We start from the raw sequence: 17,979 nt of genomic DNA, 5'->3' as shown, positions 1-17,979 counted from the left end.
TTTTATTTTTATTTTATTTTATTTTATTTTTTTGTCTTTTTGCCATTTCTTGGGCCGCTCCCACGGCATATGGAGGTTCCCAGGCTAGGGGTCTAATCGGAGCTGTAGCTGTCAGCCTACACCAGAGCCACAGCAATGCAGGATCCGAGCCATGTCTGCGACTTACACCACAGCTCACGGCAACGCCAGATCTTTAACCCACTGAGCAAGGCCAGGGATTGAACCCACAACCTCATGGTTCCTAGTCGGATTCGTTAACCACTGAGCCACGATGGGAACTCCTTGTTTTATTTTTTTTTTTGTCTTTTGTCTTTTTGGTTCCCAGGCTAGGGGTCTAATCGGAGCTACAGCGGCTGGCCTACACCACAGCCACAGCAATGTAGGATCCAAGCTGCATCTGCGACCTACACCACAGCTCATATGGCAACGCTGGATCCTTAACCCACTGAGCGAGGCCAGGTATCGAACCCACAACCTCATGGTTCCTAGTTGGATTCATTTCTACTGTGCCACAATGGGAACTCCATGTTTAGTTTTTTAAGAAGTTGCCAAACTATGTCCCAAATCGGTTTATTGTTGTACATTCCCACCAGCAATGGATTTGTTTCTTGTCATTCCTCATCCCCACCAACTTTTGGTACTTGTAGTTTTTTGGAATTTGGTCATTCTAATAGATATATAGTGATATCGTATTGTTTAATTTTAAATTCCCTATAATGACGTCTGATGTTGAGCATTTTTTGATAGGTTTATTTGTCAACTCTGTATCTTCTTTGGTGAGGTGTCTGTTCAGATCTTTCTCCATTTTTTATTGGATTGTTTATTCTTAGTTCTAAAATACAAGTATCTTGTATATTTTAGATACAGGCTCTTTATCAGGTATGTGTTTTGCAAATATTTTCTCCCATTTTGTAGTTTGTCTCTTCATTTTTCTAACAATGTCCTTCACTGAGCAAAAGTTTTCAATTTTAGTAAAATCCAGTTTATCAATTTTTTTCTTCCATGGGTCATGCTTTTGGTGTCATACCTAAAAATTCATCACCAAACCCAAAGTCATCTTGGTTTGCTCTTGTTGTATTCTAGAAGTTATGTAGTTTCATGTTTTACACTTAGTCTCAGATGAATTCGTTTTTGTGAAAAGTATGAGTTGCATGTCTAAATTCTTTTTTTCCCCGTATAGGAGTACAATGCCAGCACCATTTACTGAAAAGACTATCCTTTCTCCTTTGAATTGCCTTTGCTTCTTTGTCAAAGATCAGTTGACTTCATTTGTGTGGGTCTGTGTCTGGGTTCTCTGTTCTACTCCATTTGTCAAGTCATCTGTTTTTTCATCAATATAATGCTGTCTTGATTACTGTGTAGGAATATAGTAAATACTGTATAGTAAATATTAAATTTGGTTAGTATCAATCCCCTGAATTTTTCCTCTTCTTCAGTATTGTGTTAATTATCCTGGGTCTTTTGCCTCTTCATATAACATTTAGAATTAGTTTGTTGATAACCACAAAATAACTTACTGGAAGTTTGATTGGAATTGCATTGAATTTATAGGTCAAGTTGGGGAAAATTGACATCTTAATGATTTTGAGTCTTCCTATGTAGGAACATGGACTATCTCTCTGTTTATTTAGATTTTTCTTTGATTCATTTCATCCGAGTTTTGTAGTTGTCCTCATGTAGATCCTCTCCATGTTTCTTAGATTTATGCCTAAATATTTAATTTTTGGAGCAAATGTTAATGGTGTGTGTGTGTCTCTGTACACACTTGTGTGTATGTGTTTTGTTTTATGGTTGCACCTGTGGCATATGGAAGTTCCTGGGCTAGGGGTTAAGTTGGAGCTGCAGCTGCTGGCTTAATGCTACAGCCACAGCAACGTGGGATCCGAGCCAGATCTGCAGCCTACACCACAGCTTGCAGCAACACTGGATCCTTAACCCACTAAACGAGGCCAGGGATTGAACCTACATCCTCACAGAGAATGTCAAGTCCTTAGCCGGCTAAGCCACGGCAGGAACTCCCGGTCTTAGATTTTTAATTTCAAATTCCAAGTGTTTATTGCTGATATTTAGGAAGGCAATTAACTTTTGTATAGTAACTTTATATCCTGTGATTTACTATAACTGCTTATTAATTCCAGGAAGTTTTTTGTGGATTCTTTGGATTTTCTTCTCAGACAATCATGTCATCTGCCAACAAAATGGTCTTATTTCTTCCTTCCCAGTCTTATGTCTTTTATTTCCTTATCTCATCTCATTGCATTAGCTAGAACTTCCAGTATGATATTCAGTAGAAACAGTGAAAATCTCCTAGTCTTGTTCCTGATCTTAGAAAGCATTGTTTCTCATTATTGCATGTGATGTTAGCTGTAGGGTTTTTTTTTTTTAATAGATGTTTTTTGTTGAGAAAGTTCTCCATTTCTAGTTTGCTGCAAGTTTTTATCATGAATGAGTATTGGATTTTGTCCGATGCTTTTTCTGCATTTATTGATGAGATCATATGATTTTTCATCTTTAGTCTGTTGATGTGATGGATTACATTAGTTGATTTTCACATGTTGGAACCATCCATCTATATTCAAAACAAATCCCTTTTAGTTTAGCTGTAGTGTATGGTTTTTATGCATTGTTGGATTTGATTTGCTAATATTCTGTTGAGGATTTCTGTATTTATTTTAGGAGACATATTAGTCTCTAGCTCTCTTATGATATCGTTACCTGGTTTTAGTTTTAGGGTTATTTTAGTGTTAATATTAACATTGTAGGAATGTCAGTCAGGATCCAATCAGGAGACAGAAAACACAAGGTAATTGAATAGGGAAGGTTTAATATAAAAAATTATGGACCATAACGGGATTAGAATAACAAGGAATTGGAGAGTAAGATATAAAGAAAGCCCTAAGGAATATGGGAATAGCAGATAAAAAGAGCACCTCCTACTACTGGGGCTGAGATAGAATGAACAAGAAAGAGCCAGTGTTTCCCAGAGATCTAGACCTTATTGAAGAAGGCACAACCATGGGTCACTGGTTGACAGAAAAGTTTCTGATGCTGGAAATTTATTCTCTGGAACTTTCTAGAGATATACCCTCTACGGTGCCAAGGGAAGCTCTTCGTGGGGGAAATTTCTTACTCTGCTACAACAGGGGTTGTTGGTGACACTGCTGGCCACCATGCACTGCAGGGTATAGATGCTGGAGGCATTGCCCTTGGTGCAGGAGCCTGCCGAGGGAACAACCCAGGACTAAGGAGAAAATTCCTTTCCTTCTATAGTGTATTTCCTACATCATCTTCTGAAAAAATTTGACATTGGACCAGCTGGGGAAAGAGAATATTTACAAGGCCCAGATCCATTTTCACAAAGCAGGCAAAAAGGATGATTTGGAGCTGAGAAGCAATAAATTGATAACTGGCACAGTCCAAGCCTTTGACTGCCCAACTTTCGTATGTACCTTTCTTCATACATGTGAACTCTTGTACATTGACAAAGCAATTTTATATTTCTACAGAAGATATACCCATCCATCTTACAAAAACGTCTCCATTTCCCCAAAATACAGGCACACATAGCCCCGACAGTCATTGTTTCTATTGCTAACTCTATTAATTATTCCTCAAATTCAGTCACACTCTCATTTTATTACCCAAGGACTAACTTGTAAAAACTTAACTTCCAACAATTTGTATGTAAAATGAAAATGGAAGAGAGAAGATGAAGATGTGTCATGTGTTAGAACATATGAACAGAGTTCCCTGGTGGCTTAGCAGGATAAAGATTCATTTTCACTGCTGCAGCTCAGGTCACTGCTGTAGCTCAGGTCACTACTGTGGCATGGGTTCAATCCCTGGCCGAGGAATTTTCTGCATGCCACAGGTGCAGCCAAAACAAAAATGTATGAATGGAGTTCCCGTTATGGCTCAGCAGTAATGAACCCAACTAGTATCTGTGAGGATTGGGTTCGCTCTCTGGCCCCACTCAGTGGGTTAAGGATCTGGGGTTGCCATAAGCTGCAATGTAGGTCTCAGACTCAGCTCAGATCCCACGTTGCTGTGGCTATAGCATAGGCCGAAGGCTGCAGCTCTGATTTGACCCCTAGCCTGGGAACTTCCATATGCCACAGGTGCAGCCCTAAAAAGAAAAAAAAGGTATTAATATAACAAGCAAAATATGCAAAACTACTTTGTTTCTGTCATTGGTCATGAGGTTGTAATTGATACCAATGGCTTCCTTCTTGAGCTAATCATTTGATACTTTTCTTGCCCTCAGCCAATTGCTCTGGGTTTTTTATTTGGTGGAATAACCAAAACTTTCATTCCCCAAAGGTGTGAGTCTTTGTGGTTCTGCCCTTTTATATGTTGCTATGTGGTTTTCCTTTTATCTTTACTATTAGGCCTGGAGGAACTGAGAGGCCCTCCAGAGAATCTCCTGGGTTTCAGACACTGCCCTCCTTGATGCCTTTGTGTAGCGACCCACTTTCCCTTGGTAATCAGAATCAGTCACTTCCATCTGGTAGGTCAACACCCCTCCTTTTTTTTTTTTTTGCCCGTTGATTTAGTGGCATACGGAACCCAAAATGTTCAGGTGGCAGTCCATCTCTCAATTCAGGGAAGAACCACTTTCGTGTCCCCAGGTGGAAGCATCTCCCATTAGGAGACAATGATCTCCAGCCAGCAGAGCTCAAAACTATCAGGATAGGAAGCAAAGATTCTGCAAGTGTGTCTTAGGTGAGAGGATCCACTCCCACTTCCACCTTTGATTCCTGGATTATTCTGGCTCTGAGGGAGACAGCGCTGTATGTTGGTCTCTGATTCAAAACATATGTTGCATCCTGTAAAACAGAGTCCTCTCATTTTAGGGTGGTGCCTCCCAACTGACACTGTAACTGGGATTTTATTTTATTTTTTATTTTATTTACTTACTTATTTGCTTTTTAGGGCTGCCCCCGAGGCATATGGAGGTTCCCAAGCTAGGGGTTGAATCAGAGCTGTGGCTGCTGGCCCACGCTACAGCCACAGCAATGCAAGATCTGAGCCACGGTCTGTGACCTATACCACAGCTTATGGCAATGTCAGATCCTTAACACACTGAGCGAGGCCAGGGATCAAACCTGCCTCCTCATGGATGCCAGTCAGGTTGTTTCTGCTGAGCCAAGACAGGAACTCCTGTAACTGGGATTTTAGTAAGCCATTTCTTTCTTTCTTTCTTTTTTTTTTTTTTTAACTTTTTAGGGACTCACATGCAGCATATGGAGGTTCCCATGCTAGGGGTCCAATCAGAACCACAGCTGCCAGCCACAGCAACGCCAGATCCTAGCCACGTCTGCGACCTACACCACAGCTCACAGCAATACCGGATCCTTAACCCATTGAGAGAGGGCAGAGATCGAACCTGCAACCATGAGGTTGTTTCCACTGGGCCACAATGGGAACTCCAAGCAAGCCATTCACCTTTGAGTTAATGCCAGTTGCTTCCGGGTCACGAGGTTTGCGGTAAGACTATCTAACTCCATGGTTATGATCTTCACTTCCTTTGCTCTCAAGCGAGTTTCTTGATACAGAGTGCTGTGTACAACGACAGGATGTGGATACGGCATTCTGTGCGTCCACTGGTGACAGTGCTGCTGGAAGCATTCTCAGCGTGGAAGGCATATCCACGTCCAGAATATGTGTCTCTTCCAGTAAGGATGAATCTCATTGTTTGTACAGTTTTTTTCTGTTAGCATAAAAAATAGGCACACACGTGAATGAATGTAAGGTAATCCTGAGATAGACTAAAGCATTTAAAAAATTTTATTTACAATAGCGTGTCTCATTTTGAAACAGTGGAATTTTATAAACGTGAGAAACAGAATACAAACTATTTTTTTCTTTTTTGTCCACATCCATGGAAGTTCCCAGACTGGGGATCAAACCTGTGCCTCAGCAGCAACTCAGGCTGCCACAGAGAAAACAGCAGATCTTCAACTTACTGTGCCACAGTGGGAACTCCCCAGAATACAAACATTTTAATGATAGAATTTAAAGGGAAACTTTTGTCTCCTGAAGAATTAAATGTCTCGGAGTTCCCATCACGGCTCAGCCAGGTTTATGTATTCAGAACATAGATAAACTGACAGGTTAGTATGATTATCTTTGGCTCTTTGAGTGGTAATAGTTTTATAGTCAAAAACAAATACTAGTTAAGAACCTGACTAGTATCTGTAAGGATGTGGGTTTGACCCCTGGCCTCAATCAGTGAGTTAAAGGATCTGGCATTATTGTGGCTATGGCATAGGCCAGCAACTGCAGCTCTGATTTGACCCCTAGCCCAGGAACTTCCATATGCCACAGGTGCGGCCCTAAAAAAAGAAAAAGAAGGGGGAGTTCCTGTCGTGGCACAGCGGAAACGAATCCGACTGGGAACCATGAGGTTGCAGGTTCGATCCCTGGGCTCACTCAGTGGGTTAAGGATCTGGAGTTGCCATGAGCTGTGGGGTAGGTCACAGACACGGCTCAGATCTGGCATTGCTGTGGCTGTGGTGCAGGCGATTCAGCCCCTAGCCTGGGAAACCATATGCTGTGGGTGAAGCCCTCAAAAAGACAGAAAAAGTATATATTTTGGACGTATTTATTCTCTAGTTTTCATTTGTTATCACAGTAGGCAGATGCTCTAATTATTCACATTTTACAGTGTGCAGAGGCACATAATTGTACGTAATTTGCTCAAGGTTACACAGCAGGTAAGAGAGTTGGCATTGAAAGTCTCCAGGATCTAGGCTCTTAATTACTAATTCTGTCTTTCACAGTGAGTTTTACCTTAACAGGTAATAACTATTCTAACATTTTATATGAGCTCTTCAAACAAAACTGTTCAGTGGGAAAGTGCCCACTGGGCAAATAAAATACAGCAAAATACAAATTTTAACCCCAGTGAAGGAAAACTAATAGACTAGATTAAAGGGTGAACTAGTGATGAAACTGCTTTTTGATGACGCTGCCTCCGGTTTGACGTTTCCTCCCCCTGCTTAGAAAATCCCACAGGGTGTAGGCACTCCTCTTGAGTTGGTGGATTTCTTTTTTTCCCTAAGGCGGGAAGCTATTTTCTCCCTCTATGTTTTGTTTTTTACCCTCAGTGCCCTTAAACTCTTTAGGTTGCTGCCATATTTGCATCTTAACTGTGTTCGCCCTTGGCAAGCTTTCCTTACCCACACGCATCTGATAAATGTTTCTCAGGCCCCTCTTGACTTCCTCCTTCAGTTTCACAAGTTTCTTCAGTCCCTCGGAAGGAAGCACATAGATAAACTGACAGATTAGTATGATTACCTTTAGCTCTATGAGGGGTAATCGTTTTATAGTCAAAAACAAAACTGGATCTCAAGAAAAAAAGTAATTTTTAAGTTACAATCCCTGCTGGGTTTGTGCAGAGTCAGTGACATAGAGTGGAAATTATTTTCTTACGGTAGCAGGCTTTTTATTTCACCAATAATCCATTTCTCAGGATTGAAAATTTACATAGCCCAAGAACTGTTGTATTTCTTACTGAGCCAGAGATTGTAGCTATCAGGAAGGAATATAACTTCAGCAGCTATGGCACAATAATGAATTATGCAGATCCAGAGGACCTTTAAGGTTGCAGAAACATGACTGGTGCCAAGGTATAGATCCTTGCTAGATATGTGACCTGAAGTTTGGATGAACACATGTCATGCTATCACTTTGGATCATTCCTGGGTAACACGCTGATACCTAGCCGGGGAAACAAATGGAGCAGTGAGGGTGTTTGGAAAACAAAGATAAGAAACAGGAAGCAAAGAGAAAAGAAAGTGCTTCAAACCAGCCAGCTATTGACTAGAAAAAGTTGCATACAACTTAAGGCGTAGAGGAAGCACATCTCAGTCCAAACGAGCCTGAGGTCCCTTTCTTGGAGATGCAGGGCCCACAGCTTTGAAGAGTTCTCATGCAGGCTCCTGGACCCTGCCTCACCTCTGTGGAAGTTTTCTGGAATGTGGTTCACACAGACGGAAGTCAACCGGATTTTTTTAATGCAGAGGGAAGACTAAACTGGGGGTGGAGATAAGTGCATTGGACTCCCCCTTCTTTTTTATGGCCCAGCTGTTTGAGTCTAATATCCAGTGGTTTTCAAAGCATCTTGCAAGACGTGTCTCCCCTGAATGACAGAAAGCGAGTGAGGAAGACACCTGCAGTTTGCAATGGAAATGGCTTCCTATTCTAGTCCTGACTCTTTATCATTTTCTATCTTTGGCAAAGACAGTTTTGTCATCCCTGCTGTGGGGAAACTAATACCAGTTTCAGCCTCATTTATAATGTAACTCCATGTAATCATATAATTTGTATGAAAGAGCTGTGTAAACCATAAAACACCAACAATTCTAAGGCTCTGTATTAGCGTGTAGGGCCTGTGATAGACGTAGTGATCCTACACGGGCAGGAATCCATCGCTTTTCATGGTAATTTGTATACATTCAATTAATAAGTTTTTATTTCCTGCAGGTGCTATGCTCAGTAGTCTTGGTCTCTGTCACCAGGGAGGCACAGACAAATGTCTGAGACAGATAGGATACTCTGATGAAGTGCCATTGTGACCTAGGTAGCAGCTTAAGACCCTCTGTCCCTTGGGTATTTAGGTGGTAGATTTGACACAGATTTCAGAAGGTGGGTAGAGGAAAGATTTACACCAAAAAAGCTTACAATGAGGCAAACATCACTACTTTTTTCTTTTTTTTCACCGCTTTTATTGTGAAATATAACATACTTACAGAAAAGCACATTAACCACAAACTTACCTCTTAACAAATAATCATCACATAAACATCTGAGCAACCCACGACCCAGGTGAAGAAATAAAATATTTCTAGCATCCTAGAAATTGATTCCCTTCCCAGGTGCCTGTCCCTGATCAATATCATCCCTCCTCTAAAGAGGATGAATCACAATAATTATTTCCTCCCTTTTCTTGGAGTTTTACCACCAAAGTGCAGATCCCTAAGTCATATCCTTTCACTCTTTTTGAACATTACGGAGAGAATCATAATGAATATATCCTTTCATGCCTTCTTCCTAAAGATTAACCTCCTGTAGATCTAGTTTGTTTGTATCCACTGCTGTACAGTATTCCATCATATGATATACACAGTTTATCCATTCTGTTGTTGGCGAACTTTCAAGTTGTTTCCAGTTTTTGACTGTCACAACATCCTACCATAAAATTCTTTAAAGGATATCCCATGTGGAGTTCCCCGATGGCCTAGCAGTTAATGATCCCCTGTGTTGTCACTACGGTGGCTCAGGTCACTGCTGTGGCATGGGTTGATCCCTGGCCTGGGAACTTCCACATGTTGTGGGTGCAGCCAAAAAATAAAAGAAAGTATATCCAATGTGATGCACATGTGCACAAGTTTCTCTAGAGTTTATGCCTAGCAGTCACATTTCTAGATCATAGGGTAGGTAGGTAAATCTCCCACTTGTAATGTCCAAATGTTATTCAAAGTGATAGTACTAATTTACCTTCCCTTCTCATTGCTCAGATACTTACCAATATTTGATATTGTCAGACTTTTAACCTTTTGCCAGACTGGTAATGATATCTCACATAGAGTTTGTTGTTTTTTGGTTTTTTTCCGGTCTTTTTTTTAGGGCCGCACCAGTGGCATATGCAAGTTCCCAGGCTAGGGGTTGAACCAGAACTGCAGCTGCCGGCCTGTGCCAAAGCCACAGCAATGCCAGATCTGAGCCACATCTGCAACCTAGGCCACAGCTCACGGCAGTGCCGAATCCTTAACCCACTGAGCAAGGCCAGGGATCAAACCTGGGTCCTCATGGATTCTAGTCAGATTTGTTTCTGCTGAGCCACATTGGAACTCCATCATATAGGTTTTAATTTGTGTTTCTCTGATTACCAATCAGGTTAATCATCATTTCTTGTTTGTTAGCCATTAGGATTCTTCTTTTCCAAAATTTCTGTAGAAGACTTTTGTCTTTTTCTATTGAGTCATCATTTTTTTTTTTGTTTGGTTTGTACAAGCTCCCTATACTAGACATTATTGCTGTGTTAAGTTATATGTTTTAAATATCTTCTCCTATAATTTGTCTTTTTACCTCTTTATGTCTTTTGATGAACAGAAGTTTTTCATGTTATATGGACTTGCTTCTCACATCTAGATCTAAATTCTAATTGGAATTAATTTTGTCTATAAAGTGTGCTAGGCATCAAATATCATATTTTATCCATGTGGTTATTTGGTTGTCCTGGCGCCATTTATTGAAGTCTAGCCTTTACCCTGTAATCTGCAATGAGACTTCTCTCACATAGCAAGTGTTCATTTATGCATGAGAATCTTTGTCTGAGCTGCCTCTTCTATTTTTCTCTTTGTCTATCCCTGCTCTAATGCTGCACTAAGCTTTAATAATCCATTCTGATATCTGGCAAAGCAAGTTTTTCCACCTGTTCTTCAAGAGTATTATGGCTATTTTTGCCTCTGTGTACTTCTATATGTGTGTATGTATATATATATATATTTTTTTTTTCTATTTTCACAGCCACACCTTCAGCATATGTAAGTTCCTGGGCTAGGGGTCTAATTGGAGCTGCAACTGCTGAAATTAGCGTGTAATTTCACCACACCACAACCACAGCAACAGTTATGCCAAAGTCAGGCCTCATCTGCAGCAATACCTGATCCTTAACCCACTGAGTGAGGCCAAGGGATCAAACCTGCATCCTCATGGGTACTAGTCAGGTTCTTAAACCAATGAGCCACAACAGGAACTCCCATATAAGGTTTAGAATCAGCTTATTAAGTTATGTACACACAGAAATGTTAAGATTTTTGTTAGGATTGCATTGAATCCATAAATTAATTTGGGAAGATTTCATACTTTTACAATATTGTGTCTTCTAATCCTTCAGCATAGCATTCCTTCTTTTGTTTAACTCTTCTCAGGTCTCGCAGAGATTATAATTGGATGTATTGAACTCTTTCAGACCTTTTGTTAGATATATTCCTAGGTATTTTACATTTTTGGTGCTATTACAATTGGTATTTTTTAATGTAATTTTTTGTTTGTTGCTAATGTATTCAAAAATTAGCAACACTGGTTTATATTGATTTTGGCAAATTGCTAAATTATTTTAATAATTTATAGATTCTTTTGGACTTTCTATGTACAAATTAGATCACCTACAAATAATGCAATTTTCTTTTAAAAAATATCTTTCGGAGTTCCCGTCGTGGCGCAGTGGTTAACGAATCCGACTAGGAACCATGAGGTCGCGGGTTCGGTCCCTGCCCTTGCTCAGTGGGTTAATGATCCGGCGTTGCTGTGAGCTGTGGTGTAGGTCGCAGACGCGGCTTGGATCCCGAGTTGCTGTGGCTCTGTTGTAGGCCGGTGGCTACGGCGCTGATTAGACCCCTAGCCTGGGAATCCCCATATGCTGCGGAAGCGGCCCTAGAAAAGGCAAAAAGACAAAAAAAAAAAAAACTTTCTATATTTTGTTTCCCTTTTGGCTTACTATACTTGCTAGACCTTCTATATCATGTCAAATAGATAGAGGCAGTGACAGTAGGCATCCTTGTCTTGTTTCCGATTGAGTGAGAAAGCTTATAACATTTTACCATTAAATATGACGTTTACTATACATATTTTATATATGTGTGTATATCAGATTGAAGATGTTCTCTTTTACTCCTAGTTTTCTAGGAATTTTTTTAGCGTATTTTTTTTTGCTTCAAAACAGTCAACTTCTTTAAAAGTATAATTGATTTACAATATTGTATTTGTTTCAGGTGTATAGCAAAGTAATTCGGTTATATGCATACATATATCCTTTTTCAGATTATTTTCCACTATAGGTTATTACAAAATATTGACTATTGTTCCTTTTGCCATACAGGAGGTCCTTTTTGTTTATTTATTTTATATACAGTAATGTGTATCTGTTAATCCCAAACTCCTAATTTATCCCTCCCACACCCCCTTTCCCCTTTGGTAACAATAAGTTTGTTTTCTATGTGAGTCTATTTCTGTTTTGTAAATACATTCATTGGTATTTTTTTTTAGATTCCAGATATAAGTGATATATGAATTTTTCTTTCACTTACTTCATTTCATATGATAATCTCTAGGAATTTTTATCATGAATGGAATTTGAATTTTATCAAGTGCATTTTCTGTATCTATTGAGATAATCACATCATCTTTCTTCTTAAACTGTTAATGTGTTAAAATACATAAATTTATTTTTCACTTTTTTTTTTTTTTGGTCTTTTTAGGCCTACACCCATGGCATATGGAAGTTCCCAGGTTAGGGGTTGAATCTTTGAATCAGAGCTGTAGCCTCTGGCCTACACCACAGCTCACGGCAACGCCAGATCCTTAACCCGCTGAGCAAGGCCATGTATTGAATCTGCGTCCTCATGGATGCTAGTCCGATTCATTGCCACTGCGCTACCGACAGGAACTCCAATTTTTCACTGTTAAAGCAACCTTGAAATCCTAGATAAATCTAATTTAGTCAATGCATTATTTTTTTGGCCACACCCACAGCATGTGGAAGTTCCCAGGCCAGGGATCCAACCCAAGCCGCTGCAGTAATAACGAACTTATTCTTTACTCATTGCTTGATTTGGTTTGCTGTTTATTTTCCGGTTTTGCATCTAAGTTCATTGAGACTGGCCTGCATTTTTCCTTCTCCTGTTCTTGTTAGGTTTTGCTAGCATTATAAATGCTTTAGAAAGTGTTCCCTCTTTTTCTGTTCTCTGGAAGAGTTTGTATAAGGTTGGAACAAATGCTTAATTGAATTTATTGGAGAAACTATCTGGGCTTGGAATTTTCTTTGTGGGAAGGTATTTTACTGTTGATCTAATGTCCTTTGTGGTTATAGGATTTTTCGTATTTTCTATTTTTTTCTTGATTTATTTTTAGCAAGTTATACTTTTCAAGGCAGTGCTCATTTTATCTAAAATGTTAAATTTATTGGCATAATATTGTTCTAATATCCTTTTATCTTTTTAATGCCTGTAGCATCCATAGTATCGTCCCCTTTTCATTTTTGAATTTGATTGTATGTACTCTTTCTCCCGTTTTCTTTTTCTCACTCTTCTCAGAGTTTTGTCTGTTTTATTAATTGTTTCAAAGACTGAGTATCTGTCTTTATTTCACCTCTTTTTTTTTTTTTTTTTTTTTTGTCTTTTTGCCTTTTCTCGGGCTGCTCCCACAGCATATGGAGGTTCCCAGGCTAGGTGTCTAATTGGAGTTATAGCTACTGGCCTACGCCAGAGCCACAGCAACGTGAGATCCGAGCCGCGTCTGCAACCTACACTACAGCTCACGGCAACACTGGATCCTTAACCCGCTTAGCAAGGCCAAGGGTCGAACCCTCGACTTCATGGTTCCTAGTCAGATTCGTTAACCTCTGTGCCACGATGGGAACTCCTGGACCTCTTTATTATTTGTTTCCTATTTTATTGGCTGTGCCCTTTCTTTGTTTTATTTCCTTCCATTTATTTGGATTTATTTGGATGTGTTTGATTGTTTTTGCTCCCACAGCATGTGGAAGTTCCTGGGCCAGGGATCAAACCTATGCCGCCATTGTGATCTGTGCCACAGCTGCAGCAATGCCAGATCCTTAACCCACAGCACCACAGGGGAACCTCCTATTTGGATTTATTTTGCTAACATTTTTTTCTAGCTTCTTGACATAGATACTTAACTTTGATTTCATTTTCTTTAGCTTTCTTCTTTTCTAACATAAACAAGCTGATACATATTTTTTCTCTAAAAAATGGCTTTAGCTTAATCCCACAAGTTTGATATATACGTTTTTATTGCTAAATTTTTGTTCTCATTTCCATTAACATTTCTCCCTTAAGTCTTAATTTACTTTAAAATGTATGTCTTATTTCCCTAACATATGGTGATATTTAGCAATGTTTTTATTTATTGATTTCTAGCCTAATTTTACTGTGGTCAGAGAAGATGCCATATATGACTTCAATCCTTTAAATATGTTGAAATTTATTTTATGTCTCAACACATGAACAATATTTATACATGTTCTGGGAGTATAGTCTTCAGTTGCTGTGGGGTATAGCTTTCTAAATATGTATATCAGGTCAAGTTTGGTTCTTTTTTTTTTAGGATTTTTTTTTTTTTTTCGGTCTTTTTGCCATTTCTTGGGCCGCTCCTGTGGCATGTGGAGGTTCCCAGGCTAGGGGTCCAATTGGAGCCGTAGCCACCGGCCTACGCCAGAGCCACAGCAACGCAGGATCCAAGCCGTGTTTGCAACCTACACCACAGCTCACGGCAACGCCGGATCATTAACCCACTGAGCAAGGGCAGGGACCGAACCCGCAACCTCATGGTTCCTAGTCGGATTCGCTAACCACTGAGCCACGACGGGAACTCCTCAAGTTTGGTAATCATGCTATTCAAATCATCTGTATTACTGACATGTTTTAGCTGCTTATTCTATACATTATTAAGAAGAGTGCGTTAAAACCTTCACTATGGTTTTGTATTTGACTCTTTTGTCTTCTGATCTGTCAATGTTTGCTTTCTACATTTTGAGATTACATCATGTGCATAGCGATTCAGAATTACTGTATTTTCCTGGTGAATTCAAACTTTTAGTGTTGTGAAGTGACCTTCTTTGTCACTAATAATGCTTTATGCCTCAAGTTTATTTTGCCTGATATTAATATAACTATACCAGTTTGCTTTTGGTTAGTATTTACATAGCCAATACATTTTCATCCCTGTATTTTCAATATTTTATATCCACATATAATTTAGATTTGTCTCCTAAACCGTAATAGATAAATTTATCCAAATTTCTAATACATTTGGATTTCAGTGAACCATTTTCTTTTTTTTTTTTTTTTTTTTTTTTTTGTTGTCTTTTTGCCATTTCTTGGGCCACTCCCACGGCACATGGAGTTTCCCAGGCTAGGGGTCCAATCGGAGCTGCGGCCGCCAGCCTACACCAGAGCCACAGCAACGTGGGATCCGAGCCGCGTCTGCAACCTACACCACAGCTCACAGCAACGCCGGATCATTAACCCACTGAGCAAGGTCAGGGATTGAACCCGCAACCTCATGGTTCCTAGTCGGATTTGTTAACCACTGCGCCATGATGGGAACTCCTGAACCATTTTCTTTTGGGCTATTTGTTTCACCTGTTCTAGGTTTCTCTTTCTCTTTTTTCTTGTGTTCTTTCTGTTGATAATCTTTTTTATCACCTCATTTTTTCCCTCCACTAGTTTATTCCTACTCTTTCTGGTTACCTTAAAAATTATAGCATTTATACTAAATTATAAAAGTCTAAAATTAAGCAATATGTTTTTTCCCAGATAAAATATAGTCCTTTAGAACACTTTAAATTCATCATGTTATTTTATCTTATTATGTTATTGCTATCATGTATTTAACCCCACAAGATATTATTAATATTGTTTTATTTTTATATACAATTATTGTTCATTTAGATGTAACCATATATTTACCAGGATAATAAATAACCTAGCTCACTGTTACCAGAAACAAGATCAGCATCACCATTCTTTTCTTTCTTTCTTTCTTTTGTTTTTTTTTTTTTGTTTTGTTTTTTGGTCTTTTTAGGGCCGCACCCACGGCACATGGAGGTTCCCAGGCTAGGGGTTGAATCAGAGCTGCAGCTGACAGCCTACACCACAGCCATAGCAACGCAGGATCTAGGCCACGTCTGCCACCTACACCACAGCTCAGGGCAACGCGGGATCCTTAACCCACTGAGCAAGGCCAGGGATCGAACCTGCATCCTCATGGGTGCTAGTTGGGTTCGTTAACCGCTGAGCCACAACAGGAACTGCAGCATCACCATTCTTGAATATTCTTCAGCTATCTCATATCTAGAACTTTTTATTACCTCATCTAGTCTCAGCCTCCCTCCGTCTTGCTTGTGCTTCTCTCTATGCTCCCTCCTCTCAGTGTCCTTCTCCTCCATCTTCGGAGTAAAATCAATAAATTCCTCAATTTGTTGCCTGCACAGTAGTTTTCCCTCTTCTCTAAGACCTGTTAACATCTAGCCCTGTAGGATCTTATCTATCCCAGGGTAGCTAAGCTAGCTTTTCTCCAAAATGGTTTCCTTCTCAACAGGGTCTCTAACTCAGACTGGAAAGATAGAGACACTCTCCGAAGGGGGTATTGCTTGGGCTGAGAGTTCTAAAGAATGAGTAAGAGGTCGTGGAATCTCCCCCATCCCTCCAAGTTCACTCAGTGGTTGTCCCAACTATCCCCATTTCAAAGCCGTCTCCATCACCAGTTTCAGCTTCTGGAGAGGGCAGTTCCTTATAGACGTATACAATTACTGTATTGAACTTCACTCTGGAATCCGAAATGTGAGATGAAAAGGGAGAAATCAGCAAATCGAATATGAGCCTCAGGTTTCCGGGTTAGTTTAATCTCCCTTTAGACAAGTAGGCCCTTGCTGGCACTCTGAGAAGACAGAAAAAAAGGCAGCCTCATGAAATTCTGGATGTGTCTCCCAAACTCTCCCCGATTCAAAGGCATCTTTGAAGCAAACAATGTGTACTGGACCCTAGTAAAGTAAAACTTAGAGTAATCCCTCTTCTCCAGAAACTTTCACATCAATGGAACAGACATTTGCAACAATAACTTCAGTACAATATGATAAATGCCGTAACAGAAATGTATTCACATGCGATGGGCCACTCAGAGGAAGAAGGAACCAAATTTTTTTGGAAACTGGGATAACTTCTGAGGAACTGATATTTGAGCCACAGCTTAAAAGATGAACAAGATGAGGGGGAGGCAATCCAGTCAGAGAGAGAGTGCAACCTGTTTTTAAAAAGTACGTCATTGTAAAAGTACACGACATGTTTAAATGAAAAAATAAAAAATAGCAAATTCCCTCTGTGCCTCAGCAGTAGCAAGCCTGACTAATATCCATGAGGTTGCGGGTTTGATCCCTGGCTTCGCTCGGTGGGCTAAGGATCTGGCATTGCTGTGTGCTGTGGTGTAGGCTGCAGATGTGGCTCAGATCCCACGTTCCTGTGGCTGTGGTGTAGGCCGGAAGCTGTAGTTCAGATTTCACCACTAACCTGGGAACTTCCCATATGATGCAGGTGTGCCCCCAAAAAGCAAAATAATAATAATGATAAAGAAAATTTTAAAAAAAGAAAATCATTTTAATGAAAAACACAACAACAAAAGGACGTGACGTGTTCAAATAAAAGACCAATAGTTTGGCGTGGCTGGAAGCAGAGTTTAAAGAAAAGGAAAAGAGACAGTGTCGGAGGTGAGAGGGACCCACCCCGTTAACTTTTATTAACCACTCTTATAGCACCCTGTATTTTTATAGCACTCTTCCCACTTTGAACTTCTTGTTCAGTGTCTTTTTTTTCACAGTATTCATCCTTAATACTGAGGAGTCAATAAATACTATCTAAAATTGATAAATCAAGTTGTGGGAGTTCCTTTCATGGTTCAGTGGTTAACAAACCTGACTAGTATCCATGAGGATGTGGGTTCGATCCCTGGCCTTGCTCTGTGGGTTAAGAATCTGGCGTTGCCATGGGCCATGGTGTAGGTCGCAGATGTGGCTCAGATCTGGCATTGCTGTGGCTGTGGTGTAGGCCGGCAGCTGTAGCTAACACTTAAGATCAGTATATTTTACAGTAAGTATATTATACATCAATAAAAAAGGTTTTTGAAAAGGTACGTCGTATATAATTTCATGTAAATGAAGTGAAAAACAAGCAAAACTAAATGATGGTGGTAGAAGGTCCCTAGCCTGGGAACTTTCATATGCCATCGGTGTGGCCCTAAAAAACAAATAAGTTGTAATAGAAACAAAAAGAAAAACTAAAACGGTTAATGTGACTCTTGAGGAAGTGGGACTGCATTATAAGGTTAAGGGTTTGAGAGGAAACTTTTACTTAATTTGTTCATATTTCTCTGTGCTTTTCAAATATGTTTTCATATACA

Source organism: Sus scrofa, chromosome 12, assembly GCF_054392235.1.
Source record: "Sus scrofa isolate SSC_HxYL_T2T_F1_AM1 chromosome 12, Sscrofa_HxYL_maternal_Yorkshire_Landrace_v2.0, whole genome shotgun sequence".
In the NCBI taxonomy this organism is placed as follows: Eukaryota; Metazoa; Chordata; class Mammalia; order Artiodactyla; family Suidae; genus Sus; species Sus scrofa.
The sequence above is the reverse complement of the archived record's forward strand: the minus strand, read 5'-3'. Positions refer to the sequence as shown.